This window comes from Falco cherrug, chromosome 12 (assembly GCF_023634085.1).
Source record: "Falco cherrug isolate bFalChe1 chromosome 12, bFalChe1.pri, whole genome shotgun sequence".
Classification (NCBI taxonomy): domain Eukaryota; kingdom Metazoa; phylum Chordata; class Aves; order Falconiformes; family Falconidae; genus Falco; species Falco cherrug.
This window is the reverse complement of record NC_073708.1, coordinates 7143165-7160878: the sequence shown is the minus strand read 5'-3', so window position 1 is coordinate 7160878 and position 17714 is coordinate 7143165. Positions and strand designations below refer to the sequence as shown.

Sequence of the window (17714 nt, the reverse complement as noted above, 5' to 3'; positions counted from 1 at the left end):
TCCCTCCTCCTCCTCCTCCTCCCTCCTGCATTGCTTCTGCAACCACGCAGTCAGCCCGAGCAGGGAGAGATCTTCCAACCAAAACAAAAGCAGATCAAGTAGCAGCATAACCACCCCTCAACGTGCTACTGTCACTCAACGTTAGGGCTAAATTCTTAAGCTTATCCACCCAGATGTTGTTCTGCTCTGCAGTCTTGGGCACTGGCAAGTTCTCCAATACAAACTGGAGTGAGAGCAAACCTCTTTCACCAAGACTGGGGTTTGTGGTGGGGGTTTGTTTCTACTTCCCTGGCTTTGCCATAGCAGAAAGCCAAGTGCCATCAGTGCCGCGTGTTCATGCCCTGCCCTTTCCACTGGTCAGTCACTTCTCCCAGAGCTTCTCCAGTGCTCCCACCACTGCAGAGTGCTGGGACCCCTGTACCGGTGTGAGCCTACCACAGGCACTGGGCTTGCTCTTGAAGAACAAAGGTGGCCATGAAAAGTATTCATCCCAGCTTAGCAAACAATTGTATTTAGAAGGAAAGTGCCGAGTTTTTAAATTAAGGCTTTATCTGACCTTCCAGGAGGACTCACTGGCTTCAGCCACCATTCCCACCTTCTCATCACTACAATCCTTTAAATACAAATCTAATATCACAGCAAACCAAAATCTGCCTGATGAGGATACTGGAAACTGCCTGGAAGCTACCCTCTTCCCTTCTGGAAAATAAAAGCTTTCTCTCCTAAGGAAAGATTAATGGAAGAGGCCTGAATTATGGTGATGGTGATCAGATCCACACTTCTTCCCTCCTGCTGCTCTGGGACTGTTTTAACTCTTTTGGAAGAGCTATCTACAATTCTGTAATTACAGCCAAAATTTGAAATGAAAGCAGCAATGCGGTCACTTTGTTTTTATAAAAAAATACAGTGCAGCATCTCCATAACTGCAGAATTTCAAAGACAGAATTAATTTTCTAATAATTAAGAAATTAATGTAATGAGCAAAAAATTAAGGAAGACATGCTATAATTACAAATTTTAGCACTGTCAAAAACCTGTCGCACATGTTCCTAATGCTGAAATGAAGCAGACTACGCAGTCTTACAGACTGAGGAAGGTTAGCATTATTACAAAGAGGAAAAAATAAGATTTTATTATGGTCTTGATAATGTCAAGAAATAGACTTTGAAATACATGTTATTCAATTGAAAAGACGAGCAACTACACAAGAGTTTCACTCACTAGCGCATAAAACACTACACTGTCATAACCAAGAAATCTTTTTCTTTCAGCACTAACTTCTAGGTTAAAACAACTTCATAGTAGTTTTAATCAAGAGAATATTTAATTATTAACTTGTAATATTTAGAATTTTCTGATTTTTATGTTTGTGGCACTAAACATCATAACCCCCACACACACTTCAGTAAGGTTTTTAAAAGTTTGTACAGAAAGAGCAGATAACAGAATGCAGACCGCAGGGTACAGTTGGAAGAAGCCTGTCTCCTTTTGCAGTTTGACAATGCTTTAAAGAGTAAAACAGAAAAAAAACCCAACCCAAACCCAGCCCTGCCCAGATGACTGCTGTTTACAACTCCACCATCCAAGGGCTTGTAGAAACGAATTCACAAGGGCTCCACAGGCTGTTCCAAACTCCCAAGGTTTGGCTCCCAGGGTCCCTTTATTATCTGATGATTATACTTGCAGATCCACGGCTACTCCCAAGGATGCGGGCTCCCTCCCTTGTGCACACAAACCCTGAAATGACAGGGCTCCATCTCTTTGCTGAAGCAAAGCCGCAGCAGCCCTGTGGTGTCATTACACCCTTGCCCGGCATCACCGGCCCGACGTGGACTTTGCAGAACCGCACACTTGCGTGCCGCAAGCGCTCCTGCTCGCCTTTGTGCCTCCACACAGATCCCTCTTTGCAGGCAGCCTAAAGCACCAGGAGGACAGAAAATAACCCTGCTTGGGGGCTGGTAACCTCTAACATCAGTCACAGCAGTTGCAACATCCCACCCTGGGGCCCTACCAGTAAAGCCAATCCGAACTTGCCTCAGAGAGCTCTAATCCTTGACCCAACAGCCCCCAAAAACAATGCGGGCAGACAAAACACAAACAGGGGGGTGAAGCAACAGGAATTACTGTGCTATGATATTAATATGCAGAGATTTTATTCACTACTTGCCTGAAACTTTTCAAATAACAGTAAGCAGGCAGGATCAAAACAGAGCTGACTCCTAAAGATGAACCTGAAGGTCAAATGCTTCAGCCCAAAGAACTTACACATCTCTAACAGAAAAGCTTACCTATAGACATTTTCTATAGATGACATGAGGTAATCATCCTTTCCTCCCTTTAAAAAAAGTCATGTAGAAATACAGGCACACAGGCTCACTGCTCTCCTGCTTCGGAAAGACTGAACCACTTCTGCCATCACTTGTTTCCAGGTTTCAGTAAGTTCACAAAACATAATTAAAACGGAGAAAGTTTTTAAACATCAGTCACTGGAACTATACAAGAATTTTAAAAAAAAATCTCATCAGGAAGTGGAGTACATATTTTGTCTATAAAGTCAAGCCTGAATATTTCTGTGCAATCAAAATATCGCCTTTTAAGATAGCAAAAAGCTCAGCAAAGCCATGTAATGTTAAGCTAACATAATGTCGAATAAATTAATAAATATCTTGGTTTGTATACTACTGACCATTTCAGGAAATGATAAATAAGTGTGTTAAACAGTTTGACGGTATCTGAAGGTTAGAAGAGGAGAACAGGTTTTAAAACACCAACCAACCAGCTACTGGAGGACCTTTCAAAAACCTTGAAATTAGGAATTCAGGTCTCTATTTCAACCTCCAAACACTGCTGACTCAGAGGAAAGCAAGTTCTACATAAACTATTCAAAATCCTTCTCCAAATGTCAAACACCTTCTTAGAAAAGGTATTTTGCTGACCACAGTGGACGCCAGCTTTGCAAATCAGGATTCTCTGTAAAGAAAAGGTTTCCCGTTGGTCCCATTCCCACCGCAGCTCAGTCATTTAGCTGCAATAATAGACAAGTGCTGCCAAGGCTACTGCCTTTACTTATTTATCCCCGCCCCCCCCGCCCAAGGCTAGGACAGGACAATGTTTTTTTGCCATGAGAAAAAAAGAGGGTGCCAGAACCCGGCTTTGGATTCAGAAGCTCCATGACAACAGGAGCTGTTTTGAAAAGGCATCCAGCTATTGCTGCCAAAAAGGGCCAGCAGTAACCTTCCTTTTGTCCTTTTTCTATAGCCCTAATACTCCATTCACCCCAAACGCCAGGAAGCTGCCCCAAACAAGGTTGCCAAGAAGACAGTCTGATCAATACCACAGCTTCCCGGCCTCATCTTCCTACGCTGTTGCCTGCTCTCAATAAAAAACACAGTAAGCCTGAAAGGCTCTTGCTTCTCCTTGCAAAGCCACCAGGTAAACCAGTAGCCCTGTTGCCACACTGTCCAGTTTGCAGAGAGCTCAGACACCGGCACAACCTAAAACAGAACCCGAAGTTGGAAAATTAACATGCGAGTTACATTCCTGCACTGTCCCAAGCACTCATTTCTCAGTGCATCTGTCAACTGTTAACTTAATTTCTCATTTTCTGCAGCTGGAGGATACAAACAAGTGATCAGCATCCCAGGCAGCTCTGCTTACTTCCATGCAAGAAAATACACAGTAGAAGTTTTCTTTGTTAGAGCAGTGCCCTTTAAAAGTAATCATTAATAAATAAATAAATAATCCTTTAGTCTTTATCATGCTGAATTTTAAGGGGCATTTGATTAAATATTAATCAGCTTTGTTATGAGATCAGCACAGATGCAGTTCTCTGAATCACCTTCTGTTTGCCACAAAACAGTTTTATCTGAGTAAGGTTATTTCAACGCTTCATCTAGAGAGGCAATTTCTTTTTTTAGAAGGAGTCTGCCCTCTATTCCGTGGGGAAAAAAAAGGTCAAACAACACTGGCATTAAACATATCAAATCATATGAACAGGTGATCACAAGTTTAATATCAGCACCATTTGTGGAATACACTAAATGTTTAACATTTTCCACACCCGGCCCTTGGCCTCTTGCTAACTAAAAGCCCTGTACACAGGGCTCAAATAGGTCTACAACAGAACTGTGCTCTCAAAAATTAAAAAGATTTAAAAGACAGTTTTCTTGTTTCCAGGTCTATGAAGACACTAACTGCTTATACTTCTAGGCTCAGTGGCACATTAGGGAAAACAAGAAAAAAGGCCACTTTAATTACCACTCTCAAAATTCTAAAAAAGTGGGTCACTATAATGAAAACACGCACCTTCGCCAACCCCCTCCCCCCCCCCATCAGCTCTGTGGGTCTATTCCACCATCACAATCTTCTAATACCCTCGACAGTTCTACAGCACCAAGATTTTAGTTTCTCAAACTTTTGCAGTGAAAAAAATCTACAGCTAAAAAAAAATAATAATCAAACTGTGTAATTCATAAATTCAAGGATGAAGGTTACCTTTACACCTCTAATGCACCATCCTCACATTTACTGGAGTATTTTTCCAAAGGAATGGTTATTCCGCCACCTATCTCCTTTCTTCACAGCAGAAAGCTACGCTTGGGTCAGCTGCAAATGGGATCACTCACTGAAAGCTTCCAATAAATCAATTATTCACCATGCATTTTCATGTCCAATCTTGTTGCAAATAAAATTCTGTGTGAGAAAACTTCTAAATGCTTAAAGTAATTTCTTCCTAGGACATACTCCTGCTATAGGAAGAGGAAGGAAGCCAGCTCTGCTTGCAGATAAGGAACATTTGCATTCATGTTACTCCACCTTAACTTCTGGGCTGCAAATTGTACGTACACACGTCATGGTGTGCATCTCTCTTGGAACTTATTCCACCAACCAAAAAGTGGTCCTCGAATTAAAATACTACGAAATCAGCAAGAAAGAAGCTTCATGCACTAGTTAATATTAAAACAAAAAACACTAAGGAAACTCATAGCTGGCCATACTTACTTTTCTAAACCATCACAGATGAGCTAGCTAGTCAGCTCTCCACTTAATGAATGCTTTAGCCCAAATTAGATTTGGTTATTAAATTATTTCCATAAATCTAGTAATAAAAAATGACCACTCAGGTAGCAAATGAGGTTGGTATTGCCTGCACATGCAGTGTTTATGTGTGGGTAGGGGAAGGAGGCGGCAAGAAGTGCTGCAGGTCACCAACACAAGTTCTCTCAGGTTTTGGTTCACCATTTTGTTGTTTTTACCAATTAACCCAGAATCAATGGACTCTATTTCAAAATCCTTTTCGAAATTACAATTTTCAGATTGGTAAAAATTTGGCTTCCTTATTTTTAAATTGTATCACTGAAATCTTAAAAGGAAACCAGCCAGATTTTTGTGGATGGTTTATTTAACTGGAAAGAAAAAGCAGCATCCACAATCTGCTTACAAGCTAGATATCCAACCAAGTACCTACTATAAATTATTTATATTTGTGACTCTGTAAACATAGATGCTAAAGCAACGACAGTGTCCTGGTATGAACTTCAAGTGCAGAACAAACAGGCAATGCAGTAGCCAGATGTGAGAAGACAGCTGTTACCCAGCTGGCTGGCTATGAGCTTTGTAGCTCAAAGTGTCAGGTTTTGTAGCCTACAGGGCAGCTGCACAGCTGTTCGACAGGTTCCCTTCTTTAAACAAGTATCTAGCACCCATAAGAAGTCATTTTGCAAAGCAAGAAGGTGGTACTAATCTTTGTCAGCTATTACAGGGAAGTCACCAGGGTGAGAGCGTGGCGGTGCTGTCACTAGATTCTCCTGGTATGAGTGAGGCTATGTGCACATCACTGTGACAATGGCTCTGCAAAGCCATCTGTGCAATGATGCTCCTGAGCCGACCTTTTTCAAATTATCTTCTTTCAGAGGAAAACGATCCTAACCCTTCAGCAGATATGTATAAGCGTGGTTCGAACCCTGAACACCTGGAAAAGGACCTCAGCAACTATTTTCCAAGTAGCTGGGGTGAGGGGATGCAAGAGGGGTACAAAAACCCCCAGCTAGGTTGCACAGCTTTGGAGCATACACGACCCCACGGCTCTGTAAGCTGACATGCCAGCTGCCCCCAGTTCTGTTACAATTGACCATTGTTGTCTGAATTTTTAAACTGCCAGTGCTGTCTCAGCTTTGGGCTTATACCTCCATTTTGTCCTCTGTCCTTATACATGACCACCGTGCTTCAACGCTTTTGTGATGCTTCGTTTCTGTACCATTAGCAAAATCAATATTCCCAGCAGAATCACAAAACCTAGGATATGCGATACCTCAGGTTCGAAGGACAGCTAGGCAGACACTTGTGACAGAAGAAAAAAAAAAAAAAAGGCAGAAAAAATGCCTAATAATATTTCAAAGCCTACCATAAAAATATTGTTAATACAGCATGACAGACCTGGATGCCAGGAGACATCATACAGTGACAGCACCCTCAATACCTGCCTTCCCTGGTCAAGAACAACCTTTAAATTCTTATTTATGAAGGAAAGTAAAGATCCACTATATGTTTTTTTGCAAAAGTTTCCCAATAAACTAGACCAGAAATGCCACCACCCACTTAAGGGTGAAGAAAATATGGTCAACAAGAGCTAAGACTCCAGATGAAATGTCACCTTGACCATTACCAGGCTGCAAGACAAAGAATGGAGAATACCAGGGTTGAGTTACTCAGCCAGTGCATACTAGAACCTGTCCAGACATAATGGTCATGTATGCTCAGTTTAGACAAGTAACCAGCGATGTAAACGGAGATGCTGCAGCTTTGTGGAGTTACCAGGATCATACTGGGACAACCCCTGATTACACAATGCACCTGCATGTTCCTCAAGATGCTGATCTACTGCCTTGGGTCCTGGCTTTCAACAAGAAAGACAGCAGCAATTATGGTTGCACAAAAAACCCTGTATCACAGTTTACACATCTGAGGTTAAGTAAAACAGAGATACTCCAGCCCCTTACAGACGAAGCAGTCTGAACTAGCCCGTACGCCTCAGACAGATGCTACATGAGACAGAGTTCAGCATTGCCATCCATTCCTTCTGCCAAGGGAGGCCTTCATTAGCAACGCTGCATCAGAGATGATGGTTTCCCCCTCCTACCTCAATGACGGGGCCACCAAATAAAAAAGTTAGCAGTATCTGTTCATGCTTTTAAGATCTATTGAATGGATCTCACGTAGATAATCACAGCTGTGTTGTATGCAGGTACAAAACAATCCGAAAAACTTTCTTCTGCTAATTCAGATGGATGGAAATAAGGATACTTCCCAAAGATGCCCAACTTGGTCCTTAACCCAAGGAGGCAAATGCAAAAAGAAAGAGTCACAAAAGCACACAACGGCATGGAAAACCAAGACCAGAACTGTTGATTTAAAGCCAGGTGCTCGGAGTTCAAATGGAAGTTCTACCATATATTCACCTACCCCACATTCCCTTCAGCCCGGCTAAACTCAATGCATTCAGCAAATCCTCGGCTGATTATCAGTACAAGTGCTAGAGCTCCCAACCTTTTAGCCAAGGGACATTTAAACAAATATATATGTAGGCTCCAGGAAAGGGAGGGGAAGATCATTCCGGTTATACAGATTGGGTCTTTGGGCCAGCCCCCCAAGCAGTGATGGAAAAAGTTACCATGGGGACTGAAACAGCAGCAAGAGGCAATGAAAGGAAAATTAAACACTCCAGCATCAAATACAGAAGAGATCCTTCACCCTAAACCCTACAAATACTCTCTCCCTGCCTCACCTCCTGAATGAAGGTTGTACTTCACAGCACAGAAAGAGAAATAACAGGAAACTTTCCAATTTTTTTTAAGTGCATTCATATTTATCAAGACAGACATAAATTCGATCTTGTGAATATTTTAATCAAGAAAAAAAGACTTCTGTCAGGAGACAAAGCTTCATAATAAAATGACTGTTTATGCTCCTTTTATTTAGCTTCCAGTTTTAATAGTTTTACTTCCAGAATGAGAAATTTTTACTAAACATAATACTAAGCAATAACAACTACCTTCTCATTAAAACTGCACAAACCCCTTCAGAACATCTGACATAACCAAAAACACAAGACAGGAATTAAAACAAAACTGAGCAATTACAGCCAGTTAAAGGAAAAGTGATAAAGTACACTTTGAAAATCCTGTATTATTAGATCAAGTTTTTTCCTCCCCACGAAAATCACATGAAGATGGAGTGATGGGGACATCCAGCTGCAGTTCTGGCTGCCCTTTATGTCCTTGCTGAGACACACAGCCGATGCCCCTTCCCTTGCTCTGGTACCACTGCCCATTCAAGCCCACAGCGAACCAGTCCAGGAAGTTAATCCGGTATTTAGAGAACTACTCAATGTTACAACTAAAAAGCATTAAAACCCTAATTGATCAATAAACTAGTTGCTTGTGGTTTAGTCCTCTGCAACAGCTCCTTGCAGGTAGGAAGGAGGCAGCGAGGAGGAGATTACCCCTCTGGCAGCAGCTACCTGTTAGACCGATTTAACTGGAATATCAAATCGCCCCCCTGCAACTCACATATATCTTGTGATAAGAGATGACTAAAAGCATTACCCCGCAGCTCAGCTGACAAGGAGACGTCGGTAAAGCCAACACAACTCACTTGAGTTGAAATCACATGCCCATACCCTTGAAATGAACACAGTAAATGTCTCGATTATTAGTTAAACAGATTGAACGCGTCCAAGCTTTGGTCTTTTTCTGCGCAGCGCCTAGCCTCCTGCCAATGCTCCAGCAGCACGCGTGCCTCTAGGCTTCCCTTCTTCCCAAACTCTGGAATGATGCATTCGTGGGGAAAAGCCTTCCCTACCTTGAATGCAAACTGGCTGGTTCCATACATCCTCACAGGTCGTACGTGTACCAAAGGTGCTCTGCACGTGGCTGGCTACACACCAGGTCCATACGTTCCCTTGCAGACATTTTCCTCTGCCCACAGCCCCCACGGTGCTGGCAACATTCAATATGACAGTGACATACAAAGTAGAAAGAAAACCTTCTTCCCAGAAAAGAACCGAAAAGGTTGAATAAGGTTCATACATGCATGCCACGACAGTCTTAACCTGTCACCCGCTCAGCTGAAGAACAAGATAAATGCAGGGCAGAATCATCTTGAAATGTAATTTAAGTCTTGTTCTTTCAGTGCTTTCTCCCCCACTTTCTTTCTCCCACCTCTACCAAATATCAGTTTCTACAGTGTGTGTGTGTGTGTGTGTGTGTATATTATTTTTCTTTTTAACTTGCTGGCAACAATCAGGTTGTGCATCAGCAAGTCCTACGAGAAAAGTGCTAATTTATGCTGAAATAAGAGGCCCAGAAACTATTGACATGTTCACAGTGATAAAGCCATCACTGCAAATGCAGCCTGACAAGCTGATCACCTGCGCTGCACCATCAGCCGGTGCACCCTTACCACGCTCACCCAAACTGAGTCTCGCACCACCTAAGCAGCCCTGCTCCTCAGCAGGACTCACGGGTGGTCACCCGCAGGGTACATGCTCGAGGAGCTTTAGGAAATTACCCCCTTTCAGCATTAAACCCATGCCCTGCTCAGGCTCCTGTGTGCACGCTGTGACAGCAAGCCCAGCAGCCCGACAGCCCGCTCCCCGCTGATGGGAGCGATTAGAGAGAGCTCCAGAAACTGGACCCACATCAATTCTTCTGGACTGATAGGTAACACATCCTAAGTAACAAGTAGAGGCATCAATTTGTTCCTACAAAACCTCACTTGGGACTCAAGCGCTTCTTTGAGAGCCAGTCCTTGTCCCCAGCAATCTCTGCTGCTCTGGTACAACTGGGCAACCAAACAGCCATGTGCTGCAGAAGCGTATTCCCAGCCCTTCCCGGTTCCCTGCTGGACTCTGCTGTGGAAACAACAGCCCGACTATGAATGAGGGGCCAAGATAAGGCCTAAAAGAAGCAGCGAGGTCAGTGTAAGGCAGAACAGGGAGAAAAGCAAGCTCCAACTACAGAGGTAGTGTGTAGCGGGTCTCAAAATATTTCTTTTGAGGAACCAAGCTATTTAAACCCAGAGGTATTTCATCCTGCTGCAGGTACGCACACTGGGAAACCACAGCCAGCGCTGTCTGGAACGGGGGAATCTTCTCCATAGCAGGCAGGAGGCACATACCTCCTGCTCTGCGTTACCTAAGCAAACAGCATCCACGTGGCTTCGAGTGCTGTCAGTAAAGCCACCGTAACACAACTACTCCTGGTCAGCAAACCCCTCCGCCGCTGCACACCGAGGTGGTAACCTCAGAGCCAGAACCACCTCAAAGGCCACAGGAACGTGTTGCTCTGTTACCAGCAACCGTTCTCTGCCTCACGCAGCACCACAGACAAGGCCACTCCACATTCAGCCACCCAACGAAGCATCCCGCTTTGCCACCAGCGGTGGACAACGCGCTTTGCTACCTGCTACGGCTTTGCACAGGAAGGGACGAAGCTCAGCAAAAGGCTCTGCAGGCCAGGTGAGTCGCTGGTTTCCATCGCTGCTGACAAAACTGTGAGAATCTCAAGATGGAGCTAATATGGCCTCCTTTAAGTTGCCAGCAGCGGTGCTGCAAATCTTTAGGGAAATGGTGTAATTTAAGAGCGTTACAACTTTTTAAAAATACAAGGAAGTAGCAGAGCGTGCTTTCTGATCCCGGCGCTGCTGGGAGAGGGCACGATGGAGAAGGGGAAAGCCGCCCCTGCACAGCACACCGCTGTCCCAGGAGAGACCCTGCTTGGTTGTGTTTGGCTGGGGGGAGGCAGAACAGGGAATTAGAGCTAACTGAAAATATTTTGCATAATTGGAGCTGATAAGAGACCCATACCCATCACTCCAGGAAACTATTTGCATCCTTATAACAATTACAGCACGTACAAAATTCAGAAGTTAGGCAGAGAAATAGAAACACTGATATTAGTGGTAAAAAAACAGGTGAATAATAGACCATCAAGATTTAAAAAACCCAAACCCAAACAAACAATGCTACTTTGCAACCTCTTTTCAAACACAGGAGAGAATTTTTGTTGGGGATATCAGGGGCTGGGGGAGGAGAGAAGTGACAAAAGGAAGATTAACAGAAGCGTGTCTTGGGAAATACTTCAATTAATATTAAGAGCAACCAGAAAGACAAAACAAATGATGCAGAACCAACTACAGGTTCCCCATAGGAGGACAGCGAACGCACAGCACAAAGACAAGCCTACTTTAAACGTGCTATCGATGGCTTAATTTCCCCCCAGGGAATCAACACTTCTCAAATTCATTTCTCCTTTTTTATTTTACCAGCTAGTAAAAGCAAATAATTAGCGAGAAGATAATAAGCAAGCAATTACCAGATGAAGGAAAACATGTTTCCAAGGTATCTGAGAGAAATGACATCGGGCTCGAGAGTGGCTCTGTGCAAGATTTTACCATTTACCAGGGGACGTTTACAGTCAGGCCATGTTCAGGAAACAGAACAGCTTTTTAACTCTCATCAGTGTTTACATCAGTGTCTTCCTAAATGTTTTGCTAATTTAAAACACCGTTTTATTTTCTAAATGATACAAGTCTAGTTCAAACACCAGTAAATGAACATTAAGGTAGCTGCTTATCTACTCAAGGCAGTAATTCTTCTGCTTTAATTCTTACATTATTACAGCGACAGATGTTGTAAGATGCTCGCAACATTACAAAGCCTAGCCAAGGTTATATCCCTCCTCACTCGCACATGAGCACAGCCACCCAGCTGAGCCCCACCCTACTACTCATTAAAAAGTATGTATTGAAGCACGCCTGGAGACACTGCGGTAAATTCAAGATAAGCAGAAGTTCTCCAGTGCAGGTCTCCACAAGTTTGGAGTTGTTTTCTTTAAAACACACTTTCAAGCAGCATCCCTTCCCTTCCCTTCTTCTCCATCCTGCGCTTAAAGGGCTTGTTTAAATCCAATTCAAGTAAAAGTAGCATTCCTCAGATGCAGCTTTGCTATGATGTAAGGACATGGAAGGAATAAGCTATAGTTCAAATGTCCTTCCTTCAAGGGGAGAGAAGATGGTCTTTCTAAGGGATTGATTTGAAAAGCTATGCCCCCTTGAACTCTCCGACAGAGCTACTGTGTTCGAGGGGTAATTTTAGTTTAAGATACAAATGCAACGGAGACCAGGACTGCACTTGTTTGTTTGTCTTCCAAGCTAATCTCTTTCTTTTTGCACGGCGCAAGTCCCTAGCCAGAAACTGCAAGGACTGGGTATCTCCTCTTGGAGCATCCCTGCCAGACTGGGACTGGAATCCTTTTGAAAAGGATTTTTACACCCCAAATGAGAAGAAAGATTTAGAAGCATGTGATTTCCACCCCCCGCCCCCGACATTTCCCCCAGGCTCAATGTGCAGCGATGCTGGCACTTGGTAAATAAAAAGGCAAAAGGAACCATTCAGTCATTTCTATTGCTTACAGAACAAAACCTGGTGGGAAGGGAATACACAAACTGCAGAAGTAACTGCCAACAGAAAGGTTTTGCATCCAAACACAAATTCTAAGCATGCAGAGGGTAAAACACCGATTGGCCCAACTTCCTAAGTCACCTCTTATTTACATTTCAAAGAATGAGTGAGTTACAGAAGCCACCACAATTAATTCTACCTTTACCCCTATTTGTGACAGTGGCAAAAAGCCTGAATTCTAAGTCCCAGTTGCAGTATCAGCTGTGCAAATGGACAATATTCTCAATAAACCTGAATAAATCATCTATGGACATCTTCCCAAAGAAACCTAATTTACCTACAAAATGGCACACCGTCCACTGCCACCATCTGCAGCAGAGGTTACAACCCAGCTCAAGTAGCCAAGTTACAGCACAGAAGCTCAAGATGAGGATGACCAACCTCAGCTTTATCCTGTAGTATCCCACACAACAAAAAACAATTAAATCTGAAATTTTAGTGTGTTGCTATTCTAGATTAAAAGCTGGACTCGCGTTTAAAGATGCTGGGGAGAAGGGGGAGTTACACATTTTGGGTACCAGGGACCCATTTCCTTCGCCATCCTACCTTTACATTTTACATTTGCAGACTTCTAAACATGCTTACATCACGTTACACACTGGCACTTTCTGTCTTTTAAAGGTAAATAAAATTAAGCATATTTTGCTGCAAAAAGCCCCTGCCAGTCCCTTTTCTGCCCCTGCTGTAGACAGCAACTTTGCCAAGCAGCAGTTAACAAGATACTGCCCACTTCGAAGCTATGGTTGACTTGAAACCTTGCTATGCAAAACCTGTTAAATTAAAGACTGCTCCTTATTTAAAGTACAGGTGATGCAACTAGAACAGAAAGGCAAGCACTCAAACCAGCAGCAGCAGCAAGCAGGGAGGAAGACAGAGCTTTGTCCACCAGGTGTTTGAAAGCTTTTGCTGTGCTCCAGGTACGATGCACGTTCAAGCCAAACTGCCCATGAAGCACTCCCTTTCTAACATCAAAACCTGAATTGTTATTCTTGCACCCCTAACCATGCTTTTAGCTTTGTGGTTGTGTCCTCACAGGAAAAAATTAACGCAACAGATGACCATAGCGTCCAGAAACACTGCTCATGTAGCTGGCATGCTGCTAATCAACAGCCAGAGCAGATGGAATGCAAATCTCCCAGCAAGGGGAGACCAGGAGGCTGTCACCATCCTGCTCTGAAAACGTAAATGAGCTATTATCAATTAGGAGCTAAATTCAGACAGAATTTTGGTGAAAGGCAACACTTCAAGGTGTTTATGGGGAAATCAATCTGCTCCATTAAAAAAATAATAAAAAAAAATCCATCGTGTATTGCAAGATTATTCTGTGCTGTTGTATCTGTCAGCAATGCATCAGGACAAGTTGTTGTCCTGGTTTTATTTCCTGCAAGGATTTTCATTTAAGCTTTAGGCAAACTAATCCATTAACTACAAATAGCTTGAGGACGGCCCTAAACGTAACATTATTTTCCTCTCACCAGACTTATTTTTTTTCCTAACAAATATTTTGGAGGCTGGAATCAGCTCCTCTTCAACAGCAGAAAACAGAAGGAGTGGGAAAAGCATCACCCTAAAGTCACATGGAAATGAAGTTTTGCTACAGCCATGGTGGTCTATACCAGCAAGCCACAAAGAACCAGCTTCAGTAGGTTTGGGGTTTCTTTTAAACATATTCACACACAAGAAGCATTGAAGCTGCCCCAGTTCATTCACTCAATTGATTCACCTACTGTTCTGAAACATGAATAAATATGTAAGTGGCTACTCTGCTCTAATTAGTGACATTCAGTGAATCTAACCAGAGAGCCTACATCTCCAACCCCTGCATTTAGCTCTCAGTGCCTCTCCCTTGGGAACTGAATAGCAATCAGGTATGTAATGCAGGGATGGTTACTTGTTTCCTTCCCATTTAAGGTGGAAAATAAGGGCAGTGGGGCACAAATATAGGCTGAAAAAAAAATTAAACACTTAAACCCAGGAAAATGGTTTAAACATGCTTAAAGATCTGATTAAAAAAAAATTAGAAAATAGGGAGAAGGAATAAAGGAAAAATAAAACTGACTGCAATTGCAGAAAACATGAAGCAGATGATGCATTTCCTATGTGATAGCTTAAACAAGTCCCAAGGCACACCACCTAAGTCCATCAAACACCAGATTTACATAAAATCATTAATTCATTACAGTCATGAAAGAAAAGAGGGATGGGTTAGAAGGGACAGCATGGAATGAATGAAGTGAAAATTTAAGCCAGAGACAAGCAAAATGTCCATATCCATGCACGTAGAGCTTCCTGGAGATAACACAACAAACCTCAAAGAAATTTCTTAGTCTGAAAAGCCTTAAAATTTGCCAAAGCTAAAAGCCCATGGTTATAAATATATGGAAAAACGTACACATGATGGTAATACCACTTGTATGCCTGCACTCTGTGGCAATACAAAGGGAAGCTGCTGATGCATGCTGCACTTGTTCCTACCACTGACAAGAGCTATTTGCTTCTGGTTTGGTCTCCATCACCCTGAATTAGATGGTCTCCTCCTGCTACACGTGCCCAAGGACTGCCGGGTCTCAGCCACCTCTTTTGACCCCTTGGAGTCAGCTTTTCATGAAGCTTCTCGCCATACCCCTGAAATAATGGTAACTTTTAACCAAAAAGTAATCCAAAAGATTAAAGCCCCTTGCAAACTCACATATAACATATGCATTAATTTTCAGGTTTCTCTGCTGTTTTATCACTTGATTTGCACACACACCCTGAAACTGCAATTCTGTAGCTATCAATCTGCCTGAAGAGACAGCCTTATCACGGCAATCCCACAACATGACACAAGTGGTCTTACAGACGGCGACACTATTTTTAAAGCAGAGCATGGATGTATTTTCCTTCTTTTGCCAAACAAGTACATGAAATGTGCCACATGGCAGGTAGCATGCAGATGACAAAACAGTCAGAATTCTGCAGAAATACAAGATGGGGTTGCCAGAAGGTTGCCAACAACTCTACATCGAAAACTATATATGATTTTGTAGCTGCTGCAACAAAAGCTTTGTCATATTTGCTCTCCAGGGGTGGTAACTTTCACAATTGTTGTAATCTTGGATTCAGTTGAATAAAGGAGAACTGCAATTAAGACCAAACGAGTGTGCTGGGTCTTGGATGCAAATTTACCCGAATACCTGTTGATGCATCTGCCTTAACCTCTGTGATGCAGAAAGAAGCCACCACAAATTTTGAGACTATTACAAGGCGAACTGCTGACACAAAGGAAATCGCCTGCGCCAGAGGCAGTGATAGCAAATCTTCTGTGATGGATAGACTCAGCGCACACAGCTCATTCTGGAGAAAGAGTCCAACTTTGGAGCTTACCTGACACTCACACGCTTACAGGGTGTCACACACGCTTAACACTGGACACTGCAGAAGCAAGTCTGAAAAAACTCTCTCGGATGAACCACAACACAAATGTTCATACAGACAAGGGGTTTAAATAACATTTTGAATTGGTAGCCAGGACCAAGCTGAGCATTTGCTACAATAACCCCATCATCTGAAAGGTCCACGTGGTGCTCATATATTCAACAGTCATAAACCAAAGCTATAGGCTTTGTATCGCATGACTACAAGAGAACACACGAACACAAGGTGTCCAAGGCAGCAAAGACAACAGGTACACAATAAAATGCAGACACACTTAAACAGAACATTAATAATTATTTTTTTTTTTTTTAAAAAAAAAAGCCTTCCCTTTTCAGGGGCTGCATGGGCACCTTCCCTTACTTTGGGAAGAGCTGCGCCTAACCAGAAGCCGACTCTGTTGGCAGCGCTTGAGCAGCCCTGGCGCTGCAGCCACGGAGCACGCAGCTCCGCTGACAGTATCAATTACACTGGATTGTTTTGAGGGACAGGAGAACACCCACAAGGCACAAAATACAACTACACACAGGCTGCCTTTATACAAAAAGTCAGTGATCATTAAATCAATCTTGCTTTTTAAGAACAAGCTTGAAAAGACCAATCTGAGTGGCTGCTGCTGAACTAATGGATGTATTTGCTTTTGTGTTTGCTGTAGAAGAGCAAATCTAAAAAATTTATAGCAAGTGACATTTTACGAGAAAGTATCTTTGCAGCTAACTGTAAAGAATTTTATCATTTTAATTTAAAAATGCAAAAGCAAACCCAAAGACTCACTCGCGCATGACCTAGCATGCATTATTATAGCGTGTTGTTTCATAGTACTTAAGAAATTATCTCTGAATTGTTCTTTGGATACCCGCAAACTACGTATCTCTCCTCATGAGCAGCTCCATTAGCACTGAAAGATGGAAAATAAACTCCTTCCCTGCAGATGTAGTATAAATACATGCCACCTCTACAACAACTAGCAGCTAAGACTTAACAGCAACAGCCCATGTGCATGTATTTAAAATATTCACAACATAAGGTTTCAAGTAGGCAAATCTGACAAGAATTAAATGAAGTTCCATAGAGGTGATGGTGCATTCAAACAAGCTATACACATTTAGGAATGCTGCCAGTACTGAAAAAAGGTTTGTAACGCTACAAAAAAGAGATTTTATAATTTTAAATAATTGCTTTTTATTTTGAGTGGCAAAATGTTTGCCAAAACAAGTGTTCCTTACGAACCATAGCCTACTGCCCTAGATTCCTCTTTGAAAATCATAATTATTTAATTACAGTAAAATAGTTACATCATTTTCAGAGCCTGAAATTGTAACACTGTCAAAAGACATATCACAGAAGGGTTTGGGTTGGAAGGGAGCTCCCCGATCCCCTAGTTCCACCCCCCTGCCCTGGGCAGGGACACCTCCCACCAGACCAGGCTGATCCAAGCCCCGTCCAGCCTGGCCTTGAGCACTGCCAGGGATGGGGCACCCACAGCTTCTTTGGGCAACCCTTTCCATTGTCTGGTCACCCTCCCAGTAAAGAATTTCTTACTAGTATCTAATCTTCATCTCCCCTCTTTCAGTTTGAAACCCTGCCCCGTGTCCCATCACTCCGTGCCCGTGTAAAAGCCCGTCCCCAGCTGCCCCGCCGGCCCCACCAGGCACTGGTGCTGCCGGAAGGTCTCCCCGGAGCCTTCCCTTCCCCGGGCCGAGCAACCCCAGCTCTCCCAGCCTGTCTCCATAGCAGGGGGGCTCCAGCCCCCCGAGCATCTTCGTGGCCTCCCCCAGAC

The 17714-nt window shown here is 43.1% G+C and overlaps 1 protein-coding gene across 2 annotated transcripts in view; it reads right to left on the bottom strand.

Moving 5' to 3' along the window:
• The window catches only part of XPR1 (xenotropic and polytropic retrovirus receptor 1), a 109438-nt gene that overhangs the window by 36643 nt on the left and 55081 nt on the right, over window positions 1–17714 (bottom strand). The gene's annotated exons all lie outside the window — the stretch shown is intronic.